The 16,207-nt window shown below is 35.1% G+C and overlaps 1 protein-coding gene across 1 annotated transcript in view; it reads left to right on the plus strand.

Moving 5' to 3' along the window:
• DPYD (dihydropyrimidine dehydrogenase) overlaps positions 1 to 16,207 on the plus strand; it is an 806,753-nt gene that overhangs the window by 164,623 nt on the left and 625,923 nt on the right. The gene's annotated exons all lie outside the window — the stretch shown is intronic.

Here is a 16,207-nt window from a genome sequence, read left to right on the forward strand (position 1 = left end):
ATTAATAGGAGAACTAACCCTAGTCTCTGTTCCACTTAGGTCAAGCAGTCAAGCACACACATTTTCAAGTAGGGGAAGCAGGGTCCCAAAGGCCACACAGCACTTCTGGCTGGATGGACCCCAACAGTAGTGCCATCAATCCAGCCCTTGATTTTAAGCAAGGAGTTTTATTCCAGTCCCCCATTTCAGATGGGGCACTTGGTCTCAATGGCACCAAAGTAGTTCATTCTAGGATATGTATGCTTTCTTCAGAACCTGGAGACATTGGGTCTGTTGCTTCAGTTCTGCTTGTTATTGTATTTTTATTTCTTTTCTTTTCCATTGAGGTATTTCATGTGTGTGTATGTGTGTAATATGGCCATATGTTTTGAAAATGAAGATGAACTTCAAATAAAAATTTTACAATGTCATTTTATTCACAATTCTTAGAGGGCTAGTAAAAGTTAGTTTTAATTCAGACTAGATTTCCATGCGTTCCCCCCATGCTTTTTGGCTAGATGGGTCCCTACATATGTGGAAAATGATGATCATTTTTCCCCCTAAAGAGATTATACAATTTATATTCCTTTGGAATCCACAGTGAAACTTTGAAAATACTACAAACATTTCATTTGGAAGCACATGTATATAACATGCTTGTTATTCAAATTAGCTGATCATAAGTACTTTATATACTGTATTTAGTACTGAATTATAACTCTCTAAATTACTTCTAAATATATGAAAAGAGGAAAGTCTTAACAAGGCAAAAATGTTGCTGTTTGTAGTAATAGGAAGTAAATTACCTTGTAAAAATCTTAATTTTCCCAAGGTAGTAATACAAGCCCTCAAAATTCAAGCTAGTGCATAGTCCTCTTTTTATTATTATCGCTCATTTATTTATTCAGCTGACACTTGTTGAGCACCTGGCCTCGCGCGCTGCTGGAAGTCCTGGACTAAGTCAGCAGCCTCCCTGCCCTTGTCAGACAGCCTCCCCTCGCTCTCCAGCTCCAGGCACCGGGATCTTCCTTCAGACCCTCCAACCTGCTGAGCCTCCTGCCATGTCATGGCATTTGCACATCTGTTTCCTCTGCCTCCTCCTTTTCTCTTCTCAATCTAATTGATTTCTACTCATCCTTGAGATGGCAGGAAGAACTTCTGGGATCCTTAATCCCATTGCTTTATGCTATGATAATTTATCTTTGTTTGCAGAGAAATGTTTGTTTGTTTAACTCCAAGCTACAGAATGGAAGTCTATCTGTCTGTTTTACTAGTCATTATTTTCCCATGGCCTTGAACCTAACAGACACTCAAAACAATATTTGTTGAATGAATGAATGTCCTCCTGAGAGCTATCAGCTATTTGTGGATACAATTAATTTTTAAAAATTACAGAAAAATGTGGGGATATAAAGCAGTAAATTAATAACCTTTAAGAACTGAGAGGAGGAAGGCTCTCAAGAGGAAATGATACTGGTGTTCCATCCTGGAGGATACTCAGGAATTTGTCAGATGAAGAGTACGAGTGAGAAATTATGCATTTCGCACTAAGGGAAAAGTAAGAGCAAAGGCAGGGAAAATGGGAAGAATATAATATGTGTAAGTAAAAATACTACTTTGGTGTTAGAATTACCCAAATCAATGCTGTACTGCCGTCTTATATATAGAACTTTAACGATAGCTCTTCAATAAAAAAGGATTTGTGCACCCACTATGCTGGGAGAATAGATTAATATCTGTCTAGCTTGCAAACCAATTTCTGTTCAGTGGGATTGTTCTGAGAAGTTCGCCTTAAAAAAATATCAAGAAGGAAAGAGGTGGGACATTTCACAGCTTGAATGAAAATTTGGTACATAAGAAAAATGTATTCTCCAAGGTTATCTTTTAAACGTGTTTCTCTCTCTTTCTGTATACTTAAAGTTGAAAACTCAGATGTCTAATCATATGAAATATATTTATTGGAAGAATATCCTAAATTTTAGATGTGGAAGATAAAGGAGGAAAAACAAGTATACTTCTAGCACAGAGTTTCCCTTAACAAAAGGAGATTCATTTGCCTCCCTGACTGCTCCCACCACCCTAGGTTCTAATACCTCTTTTCATTGTTGACAAATTAGGTATGCCTACACTAACTACCCAAATGTGGAACTGGTTACTGAAGCAATCTCATCGAAACTGTTAATGATGAACTAAAAAAGAGATCACTTACAAAAACGAAGTAATGATTACCAGGTCATTGCTAGAGATCAGTTTATGCTTGGCTCTGTGGTGTGGCTGCTAATTTCATTATAAACCTTATAGATGCAATAGCACTTATTCTTACATATTTTATTCCTCATAATTTCTCCTGGTTAGACTTTATTTTTTTAAAATGGTACCACTTCACTTCTGTATTCTATAAGCTCCCTTGAATTGGCTTGGAAGATATTTTTCATTTATGTTTTTCATTTATTAAGCATCTACTATAATCATGACCTTGTCATTGGTGCTCTTCATAATTATCTTATTTAATTTTCACAGAAACCTATGTAGTAATTATTATTTGACAATTGTGCTTTCCAGTAGCTATTGAAAAAAAGTTTTCATTTATTCCATTGTATTCTCCATTGTTCGTAGATAATCATACATACAATTTACAATGATTTACATTATTGAGCACTTACTAATAAGGCAGGCACTAAATGTGTTACATGTGCTAATTTTAAGTCATCCCTAAAATGGTATGATGTCTAGCCTATAATTAGCAAGATATAGGAGGAAGCTGGAGGCACAAAGAATTTAAACAACTGTTCTAGGATCACAAAGCTAGTAAGGATAGAGCTGGGTTTAAATCCAGAATCCATCACACTACATTTTCTCTTCTGGTGTTTTGTGATAAGACCTAATGGATGGTATATGGGTAAAAGAAGAGAGGTCAGTTAAGAGGTGATCTATTTGTGGCTGAGGTGAATCCAGAAGTAGTTGGGCAGAGAGCTCTATGCCACTTTCACTAGATGGTAGTAAATACTTGTAGTCTCTCACATATCATCCTCAAGTCCTGTATTTCTTGGCCTGTGCATAAGAGACACAGACACACAGACAGACAGACATAGACACACAGACAGACACACACAGTCTGAAGAAAAAAAAATCCACTTACTGTGTTTTTAGCATTATATTTCTAAAATACCTCTAAACTTGGGGCAAATCTGTGTATCTCTCACCTCTCCATTACCACACCTTCACAGAAGGAGAATGTGTATTCTTGTGTCTGATTTCTTCACTGTGTGCTTCTTGAAGGCAGAACCCATGTCTTACTCATATTGGTATCTTTACCATCTCCCTAAATATTTAGCAAATAACAAATGCTCTGTCGGTATTTGTTGATTAAGGAAGAAAGGAAGGAAGGAAGGAACAAAAGAACAAAGGAAATAAGATGTTAAGATTCCACAGAGCATGAACACATTTAAGTTCATTACCTGCACTGAAATTCTTCATTCAGTTTTCTTAAATTTAATGGTGCATGTAACATACTATGACAGCATTGTCATAGGGAAGCATAGTCATTGGAATTTTCCATTTTTACAAAAATGTGTATTATTTGCCGCTAGCTTTTTTATTTTCCTGTTTTTACAGTTTAAATCATATTAAGCTGTAGACAGCTAATTTTGATGACTTATGTTCAAGATATTATTTCTGAACATTGTGTCCTTTGGCTTGTAGGCTAACTTTTTTAGACTAATTTTTAATAAAAACATTCTGATAATGATCAGGCCATTGTCATATTAGTTCATTTTCCAAGCAATGCCATTGCTTGAAACTTTGGTCCACCTTAAGATTGAGCAAATTAAGCATTTATATTATTATATTTTTTCTCTCATATTCATTAATTTCCAGAAATTTCTGCATATTGTTCATGTGCAATGTCAGCATTAACTCTTCTGCATAAACTCCTAAGGACTGAAGTAATGTCTAAGTCATTTGAGACAGAACCTAGTAGAAAGTAATACTGGTCTGCACAGCAGCTTTAATTGGGACAATTTTGATTTTACTTTTTTTCCACAGTATATAATGTTCCAAATATTGCATAGTGACATAATTATTTTGGGCTTGGTCATGATTATAGATGTCAAATTTGTTTTTATCTGTTATGACTCATTCATGATATTACAGAATGTTTCTAATTACTTTTATTTTGTCTCTCTGGTGTTTCTGTTGGAAAGAATAATCTTTCTGATTTCTTGATGGGTAATTTACATATAAGAAAATGCTTTGTAAAGATATCATGATCTGCAAGTATTATTGTGGGGTACTTTGTAAAGTAAATGAGGAAATTTGTTAGATTGTTTTATTTTTTAATTTTTTAAATGTTTTTTATTTATTTTTGAGAGAAGAGAGAGACAGGGTGAGCAGGGGAGGGTCAGAGAGAGAGGGAGACACAGAATCCGAAGCAGGCTCCAGGCTCTGAGCTGTCAGCACACAGTCCAACGCGGGGCTCAAACCCACAAACCGTGAGATCATGACCTGAGCCGAAGCTGGACTCTTAACCAACTGAGCCACCCAGGCACCCCGTTAGATTGTTTTTTTAAGGCAGCCATTTATGAACTATAATGCATAATAATGTCTATAACATGTATGGCTTTTATATGTTATATCAGAAAGTCTTTCTCAGGTTCTCTGAAGCCTCTGGCTATCATGAGAACTGTGGCAGAAATGAAATGCTGATTCACAGGCTGGGCTTTGGAGAAAGTCAGACCTGGGTAAGAGTCCTGAATCTGGATTTTACAAACTGTGAGGCAAGCCCTGACATTATCTTATGCTATTAAGATTTTAGAATGAAATAAAAGAGAAAACTGTCAATCATAGACCCTTAGGATATTTTTATTAACTTCTTAATGATCACCAGGATCACAGAAATAGGAAATAAAATAATTCAAATCTAATACAGAGAAGGAAATGCTGTACCTTATTATTTTTATCTTTAAAATGAGAATAACAAAAGTACCTACTCCATCAGATTCTTATAAAAATATAGTGGGTTAATATTTATATCTGCCTCATCAAGTGATTATGAAGATTAAATGAGAATATTTTAAAAACGTATGGAATAGTGCTAGCATATAGTAACTTTTACATAAGTATTACTCAATAAATTAAACCAAATATAAACATTTCATTATACATGTATATTATTTACATAAGTGTGAAGAACAATTATGAAAAGATATATTTTTCCAAACATTAAGAGCAGTAACTGGAGTTATTACCAAAATTCTGGCTGCCTTTTTCTGAGTTTCAAAGTAATCTGTTTTTAAGTAAAACAACAAAAAAGACAAACCATTTCTCACTGCAAGAGGAAATAGAAGAGACACCAGGAAAGTGAGCCAGCTGTTGCATTCCAATGTGATAATTGCTTTGATAAAGGAACCCATAGGGTGCCCTGGGAGATCAGAATGGCAAGAATCAGGGAGTTCCATGAGAAACACCTAAACTGAACTCTGAAGCAAGCTTGAATTGTGACTTTTGAAGCAGAGAAGAACATATTGGAATACTTAGAAGCTGAAAAATGACTAGAACCACAGGGTTCTAGAGTGGGGCAAGTGTTAGAGCCAGCTGGAACTGTAGGAATGAGTTGATGGGAGCCAATGCTTAAAGGTCATTTTGTGAAAAATTCTCCTGTAAGAGGAGAATGTCATGATCTTTAAAAAAAAATGTGCTGAATACATTCTTCATTTACTTAGGATAATTAACGTAGGTTTAGATTAGGAGTGAATATTTAAATTTAAATTTAATTTAGATGAATTGTGTGCAGGCAGGTGTTTACTTTTTGAAAGGGGGACATGGCATCATTTTTATGGAGGAAAACTTTTAGATAAATTTGTGTTGGTTGCATCATTTTATGGGGGACAACTTTGATAAATTCATGAAACTGAGCAGTTCCAACAGGAAGAAAATCCAGATCTGGCTATTGCTCTCCAAATCTGTTCTTTCAGCACCTGAAATATTGCAGTTGCTGTTGCACTTGTAAAGAAGGAGAAAAAAAGAGCTAGACAAATCTCTTTTACATGAAGTAAGTCCAGTTTATTTTTCAGTCACCATCTTCAAGGAAGTTTCAGCAAATCCTCCCCTTCACCAGCACAGAACTTAGAACATAGTGGCTTTTTAAGAATTTTAAGTTGAATTATTCCTACTGTGCTATAATATCTAGATAGCTGAGATTTGGATACATTTGTTTCTAAATTCTATTATTGGTGGATGTTATTGTATTCTTTTAAGGCCAAGTGTTTTCTTCCACTGTTGTTCTAACTTAGCTGGTCCCTTCACTACTTGTGCTACCACTCCCACTGTTCATTTGAGGAGACCTAACCCTTTGTTCTGTTAGCTTTTGTGAATCACCAGTTACTCAGAAGTATATTCCGTTGTTAAAACTCTTATTACAAACTCTCAGCTGGATCTTTCAGAAGACTTTTGAAGTTTTCAGGGAGAGAAAAAGAGAACATGGGAGTATCATTGGTTAGTTTTTCCCTGGTCAATTCAAATGACCAAAGTAAAAAAAATGAAAATTACACAGGATATTGTGATTTTAGTTGCCAGTCAATATCAAAGTATGTTGAACTTTAAATTACATGTTATACTTGCTCATTACAAAAAAAAACCCCTTCAAACAGTATAACATTCTATAAAGTTAAATTTAAGATATTAGGGGCACCTGGGTGGCTCAGTTGGTTGAGCCTCCGACTTTGGCTCAGGACATGATCTCACATTGGTGGGTCCAAGCCCCACGTCAGGCTCTGTGCTGGCAGCTCGGAGCCTGGAGCTGGCTTTGGTTTCTGGTCTCCCTCTCTCTCTGGCCCTCTCTGCTGACACTCTGTCTCTTTCTCTCAAAAATAAATAAACATTAAAAAAAATTTAAATGAAAAAAAAAACCAGATGAAAGTCTGTTAGTGTTACTATTATTGTTATATTATTTCTGAAATTGCCTTCACGTAAGTCATAAAATATATAGCTTTTTCAGTTTTACAATTTACTGATAAGTTAACTTTTTAGGGCATCTATGACTAATATATGTCAGTTTTTTGTTACCAGCATATAGGGGCTTCACTGATATTAAGCTAAACAAACAACAGGTGTTTCAAAATTTGAGAAGATAATTTGCACAGCATATGGATATGCTATAAAAAATAATGTCTCTTTTGTAAGAAGCCTGGAAAGATCCTCAATATAAATCAAAGAGTTTATGACACTACTGGGGATATAGTCTAGGTGAAATAAGATTATTGAGTAGTAGGAAAGCTATAATAAAAACTGTCAGTACTGTCACCCAGTTCCCTCTAAGGTCTATAATGGATCAAAAGTATATTGAGCATTGTCTAACAGCTGCCCAGAATGTGGGGAAACCACAATTGTGGTGAGCAACAGTATGCTGGTTTGGAAGAAATACACAGAACTTGTAGTTAAATTGAAAATGGTAGGTTGGATTATAAAATGTATTGTGAGGCTTGGGTTCTTTAAAATGGCTACATGTTGGGGCTCCTGGGTGGCTCAGTCCGTTAAGCCTCCGACTTCGGCTCAGGTCAGATCTCACATTTGTGGGTTCGAGCCCCGCGTCAGGCTCTGTGCTGACAGCTAGCTCAGAGCCTGGAGCCTGCTTCTGGTTCTGTGTCTCCTTCTCTCTCTGCCCCTCCCCCTCTCATGTTCTGTCTCTCTCTGTATCAAAAATAAATAAAAAACATTAAAAAAAAATTTTTTTTGAATGTTTGTAGTCACACATATATAAACTTATTCAAATTAAAATGGTATATAAATAAAGGTATTTTATTAATTATAAATAGTTACTTAAGGAATCTATTTGTACATAGATTGTATATTTTGTCAGAGTAAAGTGCTACCCTTCATGGAAAGTAAGAAATTCTTTATTGCTACCTTACCAAGTGGCAGCAATTGAGAAGAGGAAGGGAGTGCTTTTAGCCTTGAGCTAAAAGGGCGGAAGGTGCAAGTGTCTTTTGTCATCCTGAATCCCCATTCATCAGACACCAGCTGTCTCCACCATGCTGCCTAAATTCAATCCCAGTGAGATCAAAGTCATATACCTGAGGTACACTGGTGGGGAAGTCAGTGCCAGGTGTGCCCTGGCCCTGAAGATCTGCTCCCTGGTCTGTCTCCAAAAACGGTTACTGATGACATTGTCAAGGCAACTGGTGATTTGAAGGGTCTGAGAATTAGAGTGAAATTGAATGTTCAGAACATAAAAGCCCAGATTCAGGTGGTGCCTTCTGCCTCTGCCCTGATTATCGAGGCCATCAAGGAACTGCTAAGAGACAGAAAGAAGCAGAAAAACATTAAGACTGATGGAAATACCACTTTTGATGATATTGTCAACATTGCCCCACAGATGCAGCACCAGTGTTTAGCCAGAATGCTCTCTGGAACCACTAAAGAGATCCTCTGGGCTGCAATGCTGATGGCAGCCACTTTCATGACATCATAGATGACATCAGTTGAGGTGCAGTGGAATAGAGGCCAGGTACTTAAAAATTACAATGGAAAATTATTACAGTAAAGGATCATTTGACAACCAAAGAAAGAAAGGGAAGAAAGAGAAGAAAAGAAAAGAAAAGAAAAAAGAAAAGAAGAGAAAAGAAAAGAGGAAGGGAGAAATATGCCTAACATAGGCATTGAAAATATGGAAGTACTACACAATCATCTGTGGGTCAGGAATAAAGAAAAGCCTCTTTTATCATGTAGATTCTCATATTTACAATTTGCATTCCTTAGATACATGCTCAACTATACATCTATAATAAAAATAAGTTACACTTTTAGTAAGTATATAGCCATTTTCAAAAGCACAGACTTCACAGTATATTTGTAGTCCAACTTGTCATCTTGGAATTTAACTAATTTTTAAGAGATTATTTTTTACCTCATTACTGTTAGCTTGGAACAACAAGCAGAAGCCCAGGAAGAAAAGATTCAGTATAAATAGCCTTGGATTATTGATGAGATTGACATGTGTTTTAGGGATTTGATTCCTGAACAAGTGTAGTGACTAACAGGAGTTTTCCATAAACATATGTGAGCAACTCCATATGGGCCAACGACTAGCATAGGTACTGAGAACCAAAGATGAATTATAGTCTCTGCCCTGCATGAACCTGTAGTCTTTTTGTTTTGTTTTGTTTTGTTTTGGGATTGCATTAGGTAGGAGAGTTTTTTTACCCCTCAATACTTTCATTCATTGTCTCGTTCAGATTATTGACACCTAAAATGTGTATGGTCCGTGGTAGCCACTGTGTCACTTTACAGAGAACTTGCTTTTGATATTAAGCTCTGGTATACTCATATCTACACATGGTAAAATCCTACTTGTGCTTCAGCCTCTAGCATAAGTATCTCTGTCAAAGAAGGCTTCTCTGATTCTCCTGGGACAGAAATAATTTCTCTTTCTTTTGAAAACTCATAATGAGAAAATGAAGACTTTAAGCATAAAGATATCCACTCTGCTCTCTGTAAATAGCAGTAAAAAAAAATTATGCTGTGACTCTTGAGCAACTTCTTCCACATTAGAGAAAGTACTATATAGCTTTCAGAGCATTTTAAGGATTATAAGAAAGCGTGTTGAGTTAACTAAAGAATTACATACTATTTAGTGTGAACATATAATTTTTTAAAAATTTACAATAAATTTCTGAATTACAAATTTTTCTCTCCATGTGCATATGAGAAAGCTGATGCCAGAGAATTTAAGTCATTTGCTTAAGGTCTTAAAACCAATAAAGTGAAGTCAATAATCAAATATGGGCATTCGAGCCCCAGAGCCTGCTCTCTTCACCTGTGTACTGTGCTTTCTCAGGACATTTAAAGGTTTTGGATAAGCAACCACATTTGAACACTTAGTCAATCTTAGCATGTACATAAGTCTGTGTCTGTGCATGTGTGTGTGTGTGTGTGTGTACAGTTTTTATTTTATTATTTATATAGGTTATTATATTATAAATATTATATATGTATATGCAGTCTTATTTTTACAATTGTATTTAGAATAGCCAGATTTTACCAGGAACTCTAACCTAGGTACATGGCTTATCACCATGTCATTACTGCAAGACACAAAGCTCCTTATCTTCCTCTTGATAGCATCTTCCTTAATCTCCTTAAGTATTCTCAATCCCCACCATCTTTAAGATGGATAAACAATAGTTTCCTAAGAAAGTGTTGCCAAGAAGACCATCCCTAGCACTGGGTGTTACATGGAAACCAACTTGACAATAAAAGAAAAATAAAAGAAAAAAGAATTAAATTAAATTAAATTATTAAAAAAAGAGAAGACCATCCCTTCAGGACATAAAGCAGAGCTTTTATCAGTGATATTCTCTGTTTTTCATAATTATTAAAGTCTGCCTCTGTAGACTACAAGTGACCGGGATCAAATTATGTTAGATATTTTAATACCTAGATGTCTTGTAGGCAGAAAAACATTTAATAAATTTTTTATGGGTTTTTTTGTATTCATTGACTTTAACTCCTTCCATGTAATTGATATATAAAAAAACATGAATGCATAATATTAATAGTTGCAGTAATTTATATTTTGTTCCATTTCAACAATTCAGTTAGTAAGTATGACCGTGTACTCTTTAAATAAACTGGTAACAGAGGGAAATTGGAAATGGGGGCACTCTTCCCTCATGGCAACAACCTGTGGTGGGCTCATTCTCCCCCCACATCTTAGTGTAATTATCATTAGTATCATGCATTTGGCAAATACATTTTGGGTTCTTTACACATTATGATACCGCTGTTTGGTATTGTTATTTAAATCTTTCTTACTATTTTTGTCTCTATTATCTTAAAGCCCCAGTAGATTCTGAAAGCCTCAATGACCCCACTTCCTACTCGGTTTTATCTGCCGTATACAGGAATGGTGTGTTGATTTTCTTTCAGTGAGTCTTCCTACAGTTATTAAGGTACACTGATTCCATCCCATACTTTTTGTCCCATCTGTGTACAACACAAAAACTTATTTTTAATTCCCATCTTCTCTTGTAAGAAAGAGAGAAATCTAAGGTTAAACTGCTCCTAAGAGCAGCTTCCTCAAATACTCATGATGATACCCTCTTTGTGTAGTAAAATAGGAAAGTATGTTTAAAAATTTTTCCGAAGGTATATGCACTAAGTTTTTGTGGAAATGTTGGATAACATTGCCTGTAGGATAAGATGTACAGGAGTTTGTGGTTTCTTCTGCTCTTGAGGGTTTTGTAGCATACTTAATTAAAAAAAATAAAATATATTTAAAAAGTATCTTTCTAATTGCAGTGGCTATACCAAAGTTATTTAAAATGTAATAAAATTAGCTTCCTAGTTTTAGGAATTAGTGCCTCGATGACTGCTTTGGTTATATAAGCCTTTGAAACCGTGTGAGATTGTAAAATCCTAATGTTTTCATCTTGACTTGAGAAGCTTCTTGAGGAGACCTTTTACTTTTTTTTTTCCTTAAACTAAAATTGGACTCCAGGAGAGAGGATACTGTAGCCTTTTTCTAGCTGTGACTTCTTAACTGCTTTTTTCTCAGTCTTCAAATTACTCTGGCAAGGAGGCAGTGATGTTGCAAAGAGATAAGGTCAGTAGAACATCACCTTTTAAAATTCTAACCTGTCTTCATACGTGAATGGGATAGTCCTGAGAGTAAGGTGGTAAATGCGTTTCAGTAGTTTCCTCAGCTGCCTTGGCCACTGGTCTCATTATGCTTCTGGGAGATTTCTGGAGCCTCAATACTCTTGTCTATGAAGTGTAAATAAAAGCTATCTTATTAATTTTTAAGAATCAGTCATATGTGAAGATCAAAAATGAATATCAAAATTTAACTGAAGGCCTTCCCATTAATTCAAAATATGCAAAAAGTGTAAAAGACATTATTTAGCCATTCATTATCTGAGAAAACCAATAATAATTCTCTGATACAGACTACAGAAAGATTGTAGGAGAGTTTTAAATTATGTTATATTACTAGACTAATGATCATGATCATCTACAAAATATTTTGCGTATCAGTTGTATGAATTGTGTATGGTTCTAAGTCTTGCTTGTTTTGAACTTTGTCTTAAAGTACCTGCAAATGAATGGTGATTTCTAGAGGATAAATACTCTATTTAAAAATTGTGTTTTGATATTACCTACAAATTAAATAAGTATTAAAAGTCTAAAACATGGGTATTACTGGTTCAGTGTCACCAAGACAGATTGGTGCACAACATAAAAAATTCAGTTGCCTTTAACAGTGTTGCCATACCTTCCCAGCCAGCTGACCATAGGAGCTGGGCCAAGATGCCTAGTAGGGATATTTAAAGTTAGTTCCAAATACCCCTGAGCTATTAAGAATCTGTTGTGCAATTAGAGAAACAGAGTCAGGAAGCATATAGGAGAGGCTATTAATTAATATTGAGAGATGTGAAGAGAATATTTGGAATCTCAGAATTTCTCTGGACTGTTTCATATATCAGAACATTGAATTGGTCTCAATCATGTTTTAAAGATATCAACCATCTTTCTTGGGTCTTTTCATTATGGTGGAATTTGGTACAATGATTGCAGGCTGTGGAACTCAGATATGTATTAGATACTTCCACACCTCGTTTCTTGATTTACATTCCTTCCCTTTAATTCTGTGCCATTTCAGTAGAAATTTTGCCAAATTGAGGTAGGATATTAGACCACATATTTGCCTACGCTGGTGATTATAGGGTAGGGAGGTTAGATCATATAACTGTCTGTTACATTTCAGTTAGCCCTTCCAAATAAAGGTAAATCTTGAACGATCTGAGGCAATACAACATCAATATTGGGAAAAATGTCTTAGATTTTTTTCTAGGTAAATATTAACTTGTTCAGTTTGATTACATATAGACTAGTATAGATTATACATAGCCTAATCAAATAGTGCTAACTTGATTGAACAAAGTATAGCAAAAAACCAAAGACAATGCTATATGAGGTTTTAAAGTTTTCAAATAGATTTGATTTTTTTTTTTAAACGAGAGAGCATGAGTGGGTAAGGGGCAGAGAGGAAGAAAGAGAATCCTAAGCAAGCCCACACCCAGCGCCAAGTCTGATGTAAGGCTCAATCTTCCAACTGTGAGATCATGACCTGAGCCGAAATTGAGAGTTGGACACTTTATTGACTGAACCACCCAGGTTCCTCTGACTTTTTTTTTTTTTTAACTGAGGAAGAAATTGTTACTTAAACTCATGGATTGGGAAATTCTTTAACAAGCATAGGTCACAATTCTAGCTGCTGTGGATGCTTAACAATAAAAGAAGCAGGCATCTGTTTTCAGATGTGTAAAGAATGAAATGCTCTTCATTTCTTTACTTACACTAATTTTTTTGGTGTTATGCTATAGAGTAAAACTGAGAGGAATCATGGCTCTCTTTCCCCGGAGAAAGATCTTTATATCTTTAATAGTTTTTGTCCCTTAGGTAGCAGTCCTAAAGTTTTCATACATTTTTTATGGTCATATTGAATCATGAAGGATTAACATTATTAAGGATTCTATATTTTGCTTTCAATGAATTCCATTGTTATGCCCTGTATTAAATATGGAAATGAAAAAAGTTTATCACTAGTAAAAAATCTAAGATGTTTCATTGCTTTACAAAATAATTTAATATACCTCTTTTGGTGAATCTAATTATTTGGGGATTAAAAATATTACATAATTGTTTATCTGAAATAACTTTTGGCTCTTATGGTGCATTTAAAAATAAACTTTATTATAAGAGTAACTTTGAAACTTTTAAAAAAGGAAAATTAAATGAATGAAGATAAAAACAGTGTAATTTAAATGTTACTTCTTAGGAAAAATTTATGTAGAACAGTGGTTTACAATAATTGTTGACATATTCCCCTAAGTACTGTGTCTGTGATTTTTCATGGTATCAATCATTTAAAGCAATTTAGGTAATAACATTCTGACATGCATTTCTGCTATTTTATTTACACCATTTGCCTACATCATTGTAATGCAGTACCTTTCTGATTTGGTACAGTAAATGCACTCTGTAATATCTATTATGGCATGGTCAAAGGATAATTTATTGTCAAATAGAAAAATAGGTCAACACTAATGTCACTTGATGATCAACCCTCCCTCTCCCCAAGTTTAATAAAACATCTCACCAGTATGCATTCCAGTGCAGCGGTTGATATTTTATTAGGACTACCTGGCTATAGCAATAGTGTAATTACTGAGCTGTCAGAGTGATAAGTGGGATTAATGGCAGCCTGATGCACTTTAGTCTGCAGAGCGCTTAGAGAATTGCAAGATGGTATTATTATCAGAGTCTGCCCATTCTGGCATATTCATAGCACCAAAGAAAAAAAAGAATGCTACAATTCAGGTTTGCATTGCCCTGCCTCATTAACATCTGACATTTCCAACAGCTGTTATTTGTGAACTAGCTCAATAATAAAAAGGGAATTATTTGGTAAAGAGGCTTAATAACCACAACTAAAAATCCTTACATTGTCAGTGCTGTTAAGTGAATCTGTTTATGTTGAATTTAAGATTTCTGTAGAAGAATGGGAAGGTACACTGTGCATTAATTTGGCTTATTCATACCTGCTGACATTATGACTTTATTTTTTAATTGCCTTATTATGCACATTGGGTGTTAGAAATGTGGAAAACTTGTGACTTCATTAGGGATAAGCAAAATCTATAGGACATAAATGATATCTATACACATGTATACAGACATTATATATACACATATACACATATGAAATGCTTTATTCCTATGAATTGCCAAACATTTTTAAAACTGTTGACATGACTTTTTAAAAATAAATTTGAAGATACTTAGGGTGGCATATTATTTGCTAAATTTCTAGCTAGCTATTTTATTTTACTACATAATAGGAGATCCTTTCAAATCACTAATAATGCTCAACATATTTATGTGAAGATAACACATATAAGTATCACCTCGTTTCAACATCATAGACCAAATATGCATTATACTCCGTTTGCACTGTTGTGCAGTGTATGCTGGTGATTACACTTTCAAGAAGTTCTTTTTGAACTCAGTGACAGTGTTTTAGGGGAAAAAATCATAAGTATGAGAAGATAGGAATTCAACTAAATGATAGATGTGAATCTAACAATGGCATTTAGAGAAAGGTAGGGGAGAGGTTTAGTGACTACATTTCAGAGAAGACAACTGATTATGAAAAGCCTTCAATACTCATTGTGTAAAATTTAATTTAGAGAGAAGGGTAAGGGCGCAAACCAGAGAAAAGAGATCAGATTTAAAAACAAGATATTAATTAGGTGCTGAGAAATTGGTTCAGACAATGAAGAGGACTCTCCTACTCACAAAAGAATGACAAGGAGACTGGTATTGTTTTCTCAAAGGAAATGAACCAAGGTCTTTAACACATGGAAGAAGACAGAAAATGAGCTAGCTTGTCACCTTTGTCACTGAGCAGTGTAGGATTCATTCTCAATGAAATTTTCGGAGAATTCTGGACTTCTTACAAATGTGACAGTGGTATATCTTAAGTTTTATATTTCCAGCCTAATTCTTCTCTACTCCTTTTCTCACTGTGTGACAGACCAAACTACATTAGTTTATGTATGTTGTACTTTTCTCCAGGCTTGGGCACATAGTGGGCCATTCTCTTGGGTGACATTGCTCTCCAAGTCCCACCCTTTTCTACTTTCTTCATGCCCACTCATTGTTCAGTCTTCCCTTTGAGTATTACTCCTCCCAGTGGGCTTTCCTGACTACCTCCCTCTAGTTCTACAGTTCCTCTGATATGCTTCTCTGAGCATGCTATTTTCACCCAAATTCACATTGACTACTAAAGTTGCCTTTTATACATGTGAACTTCCAAACCTCAAGGTGCATGAGAGCAGGATCATGGTGTTCACCAATTTTATATTCTGCCATGTAACAGGGACTAATTAGATTTTTACTAAGTGAATGAATAAATGAATAAACAACATACATTTATGTGCATATTAAGGACCATTCTAGCCAGTGGTTTCAGTCCTGAAGTAATAATTATAGGATTGTGATTCTTGCTGTGTAGATCCAACCATGTATAACAGGATCACCTCAAAGGCTTTTTAGTGGTTGTTGGGGTTTTATTTAAAAAAAAAATACAGATTCCCAGGCCTATAATTCAGACTTAGGAGGGGCTTCTCTGAGGAAACTGTGACATCTACCAAGCTGGTCCTTAGGTACA

This window comes from Suricata suricatta, chromosome 8 (assembly GCF_006229205.1).
Source record: "Suricata suricatta isolate VVHF042 chromosome 8, meerkat_22Aug2017_6uvM2_HiC, whole genome shotgun sequence".
NCBI lineage: Eukaryota > Metazoa > Chordata > Mammalia > Carnivora > Herpestidae > Suricata > Suricata suricatta.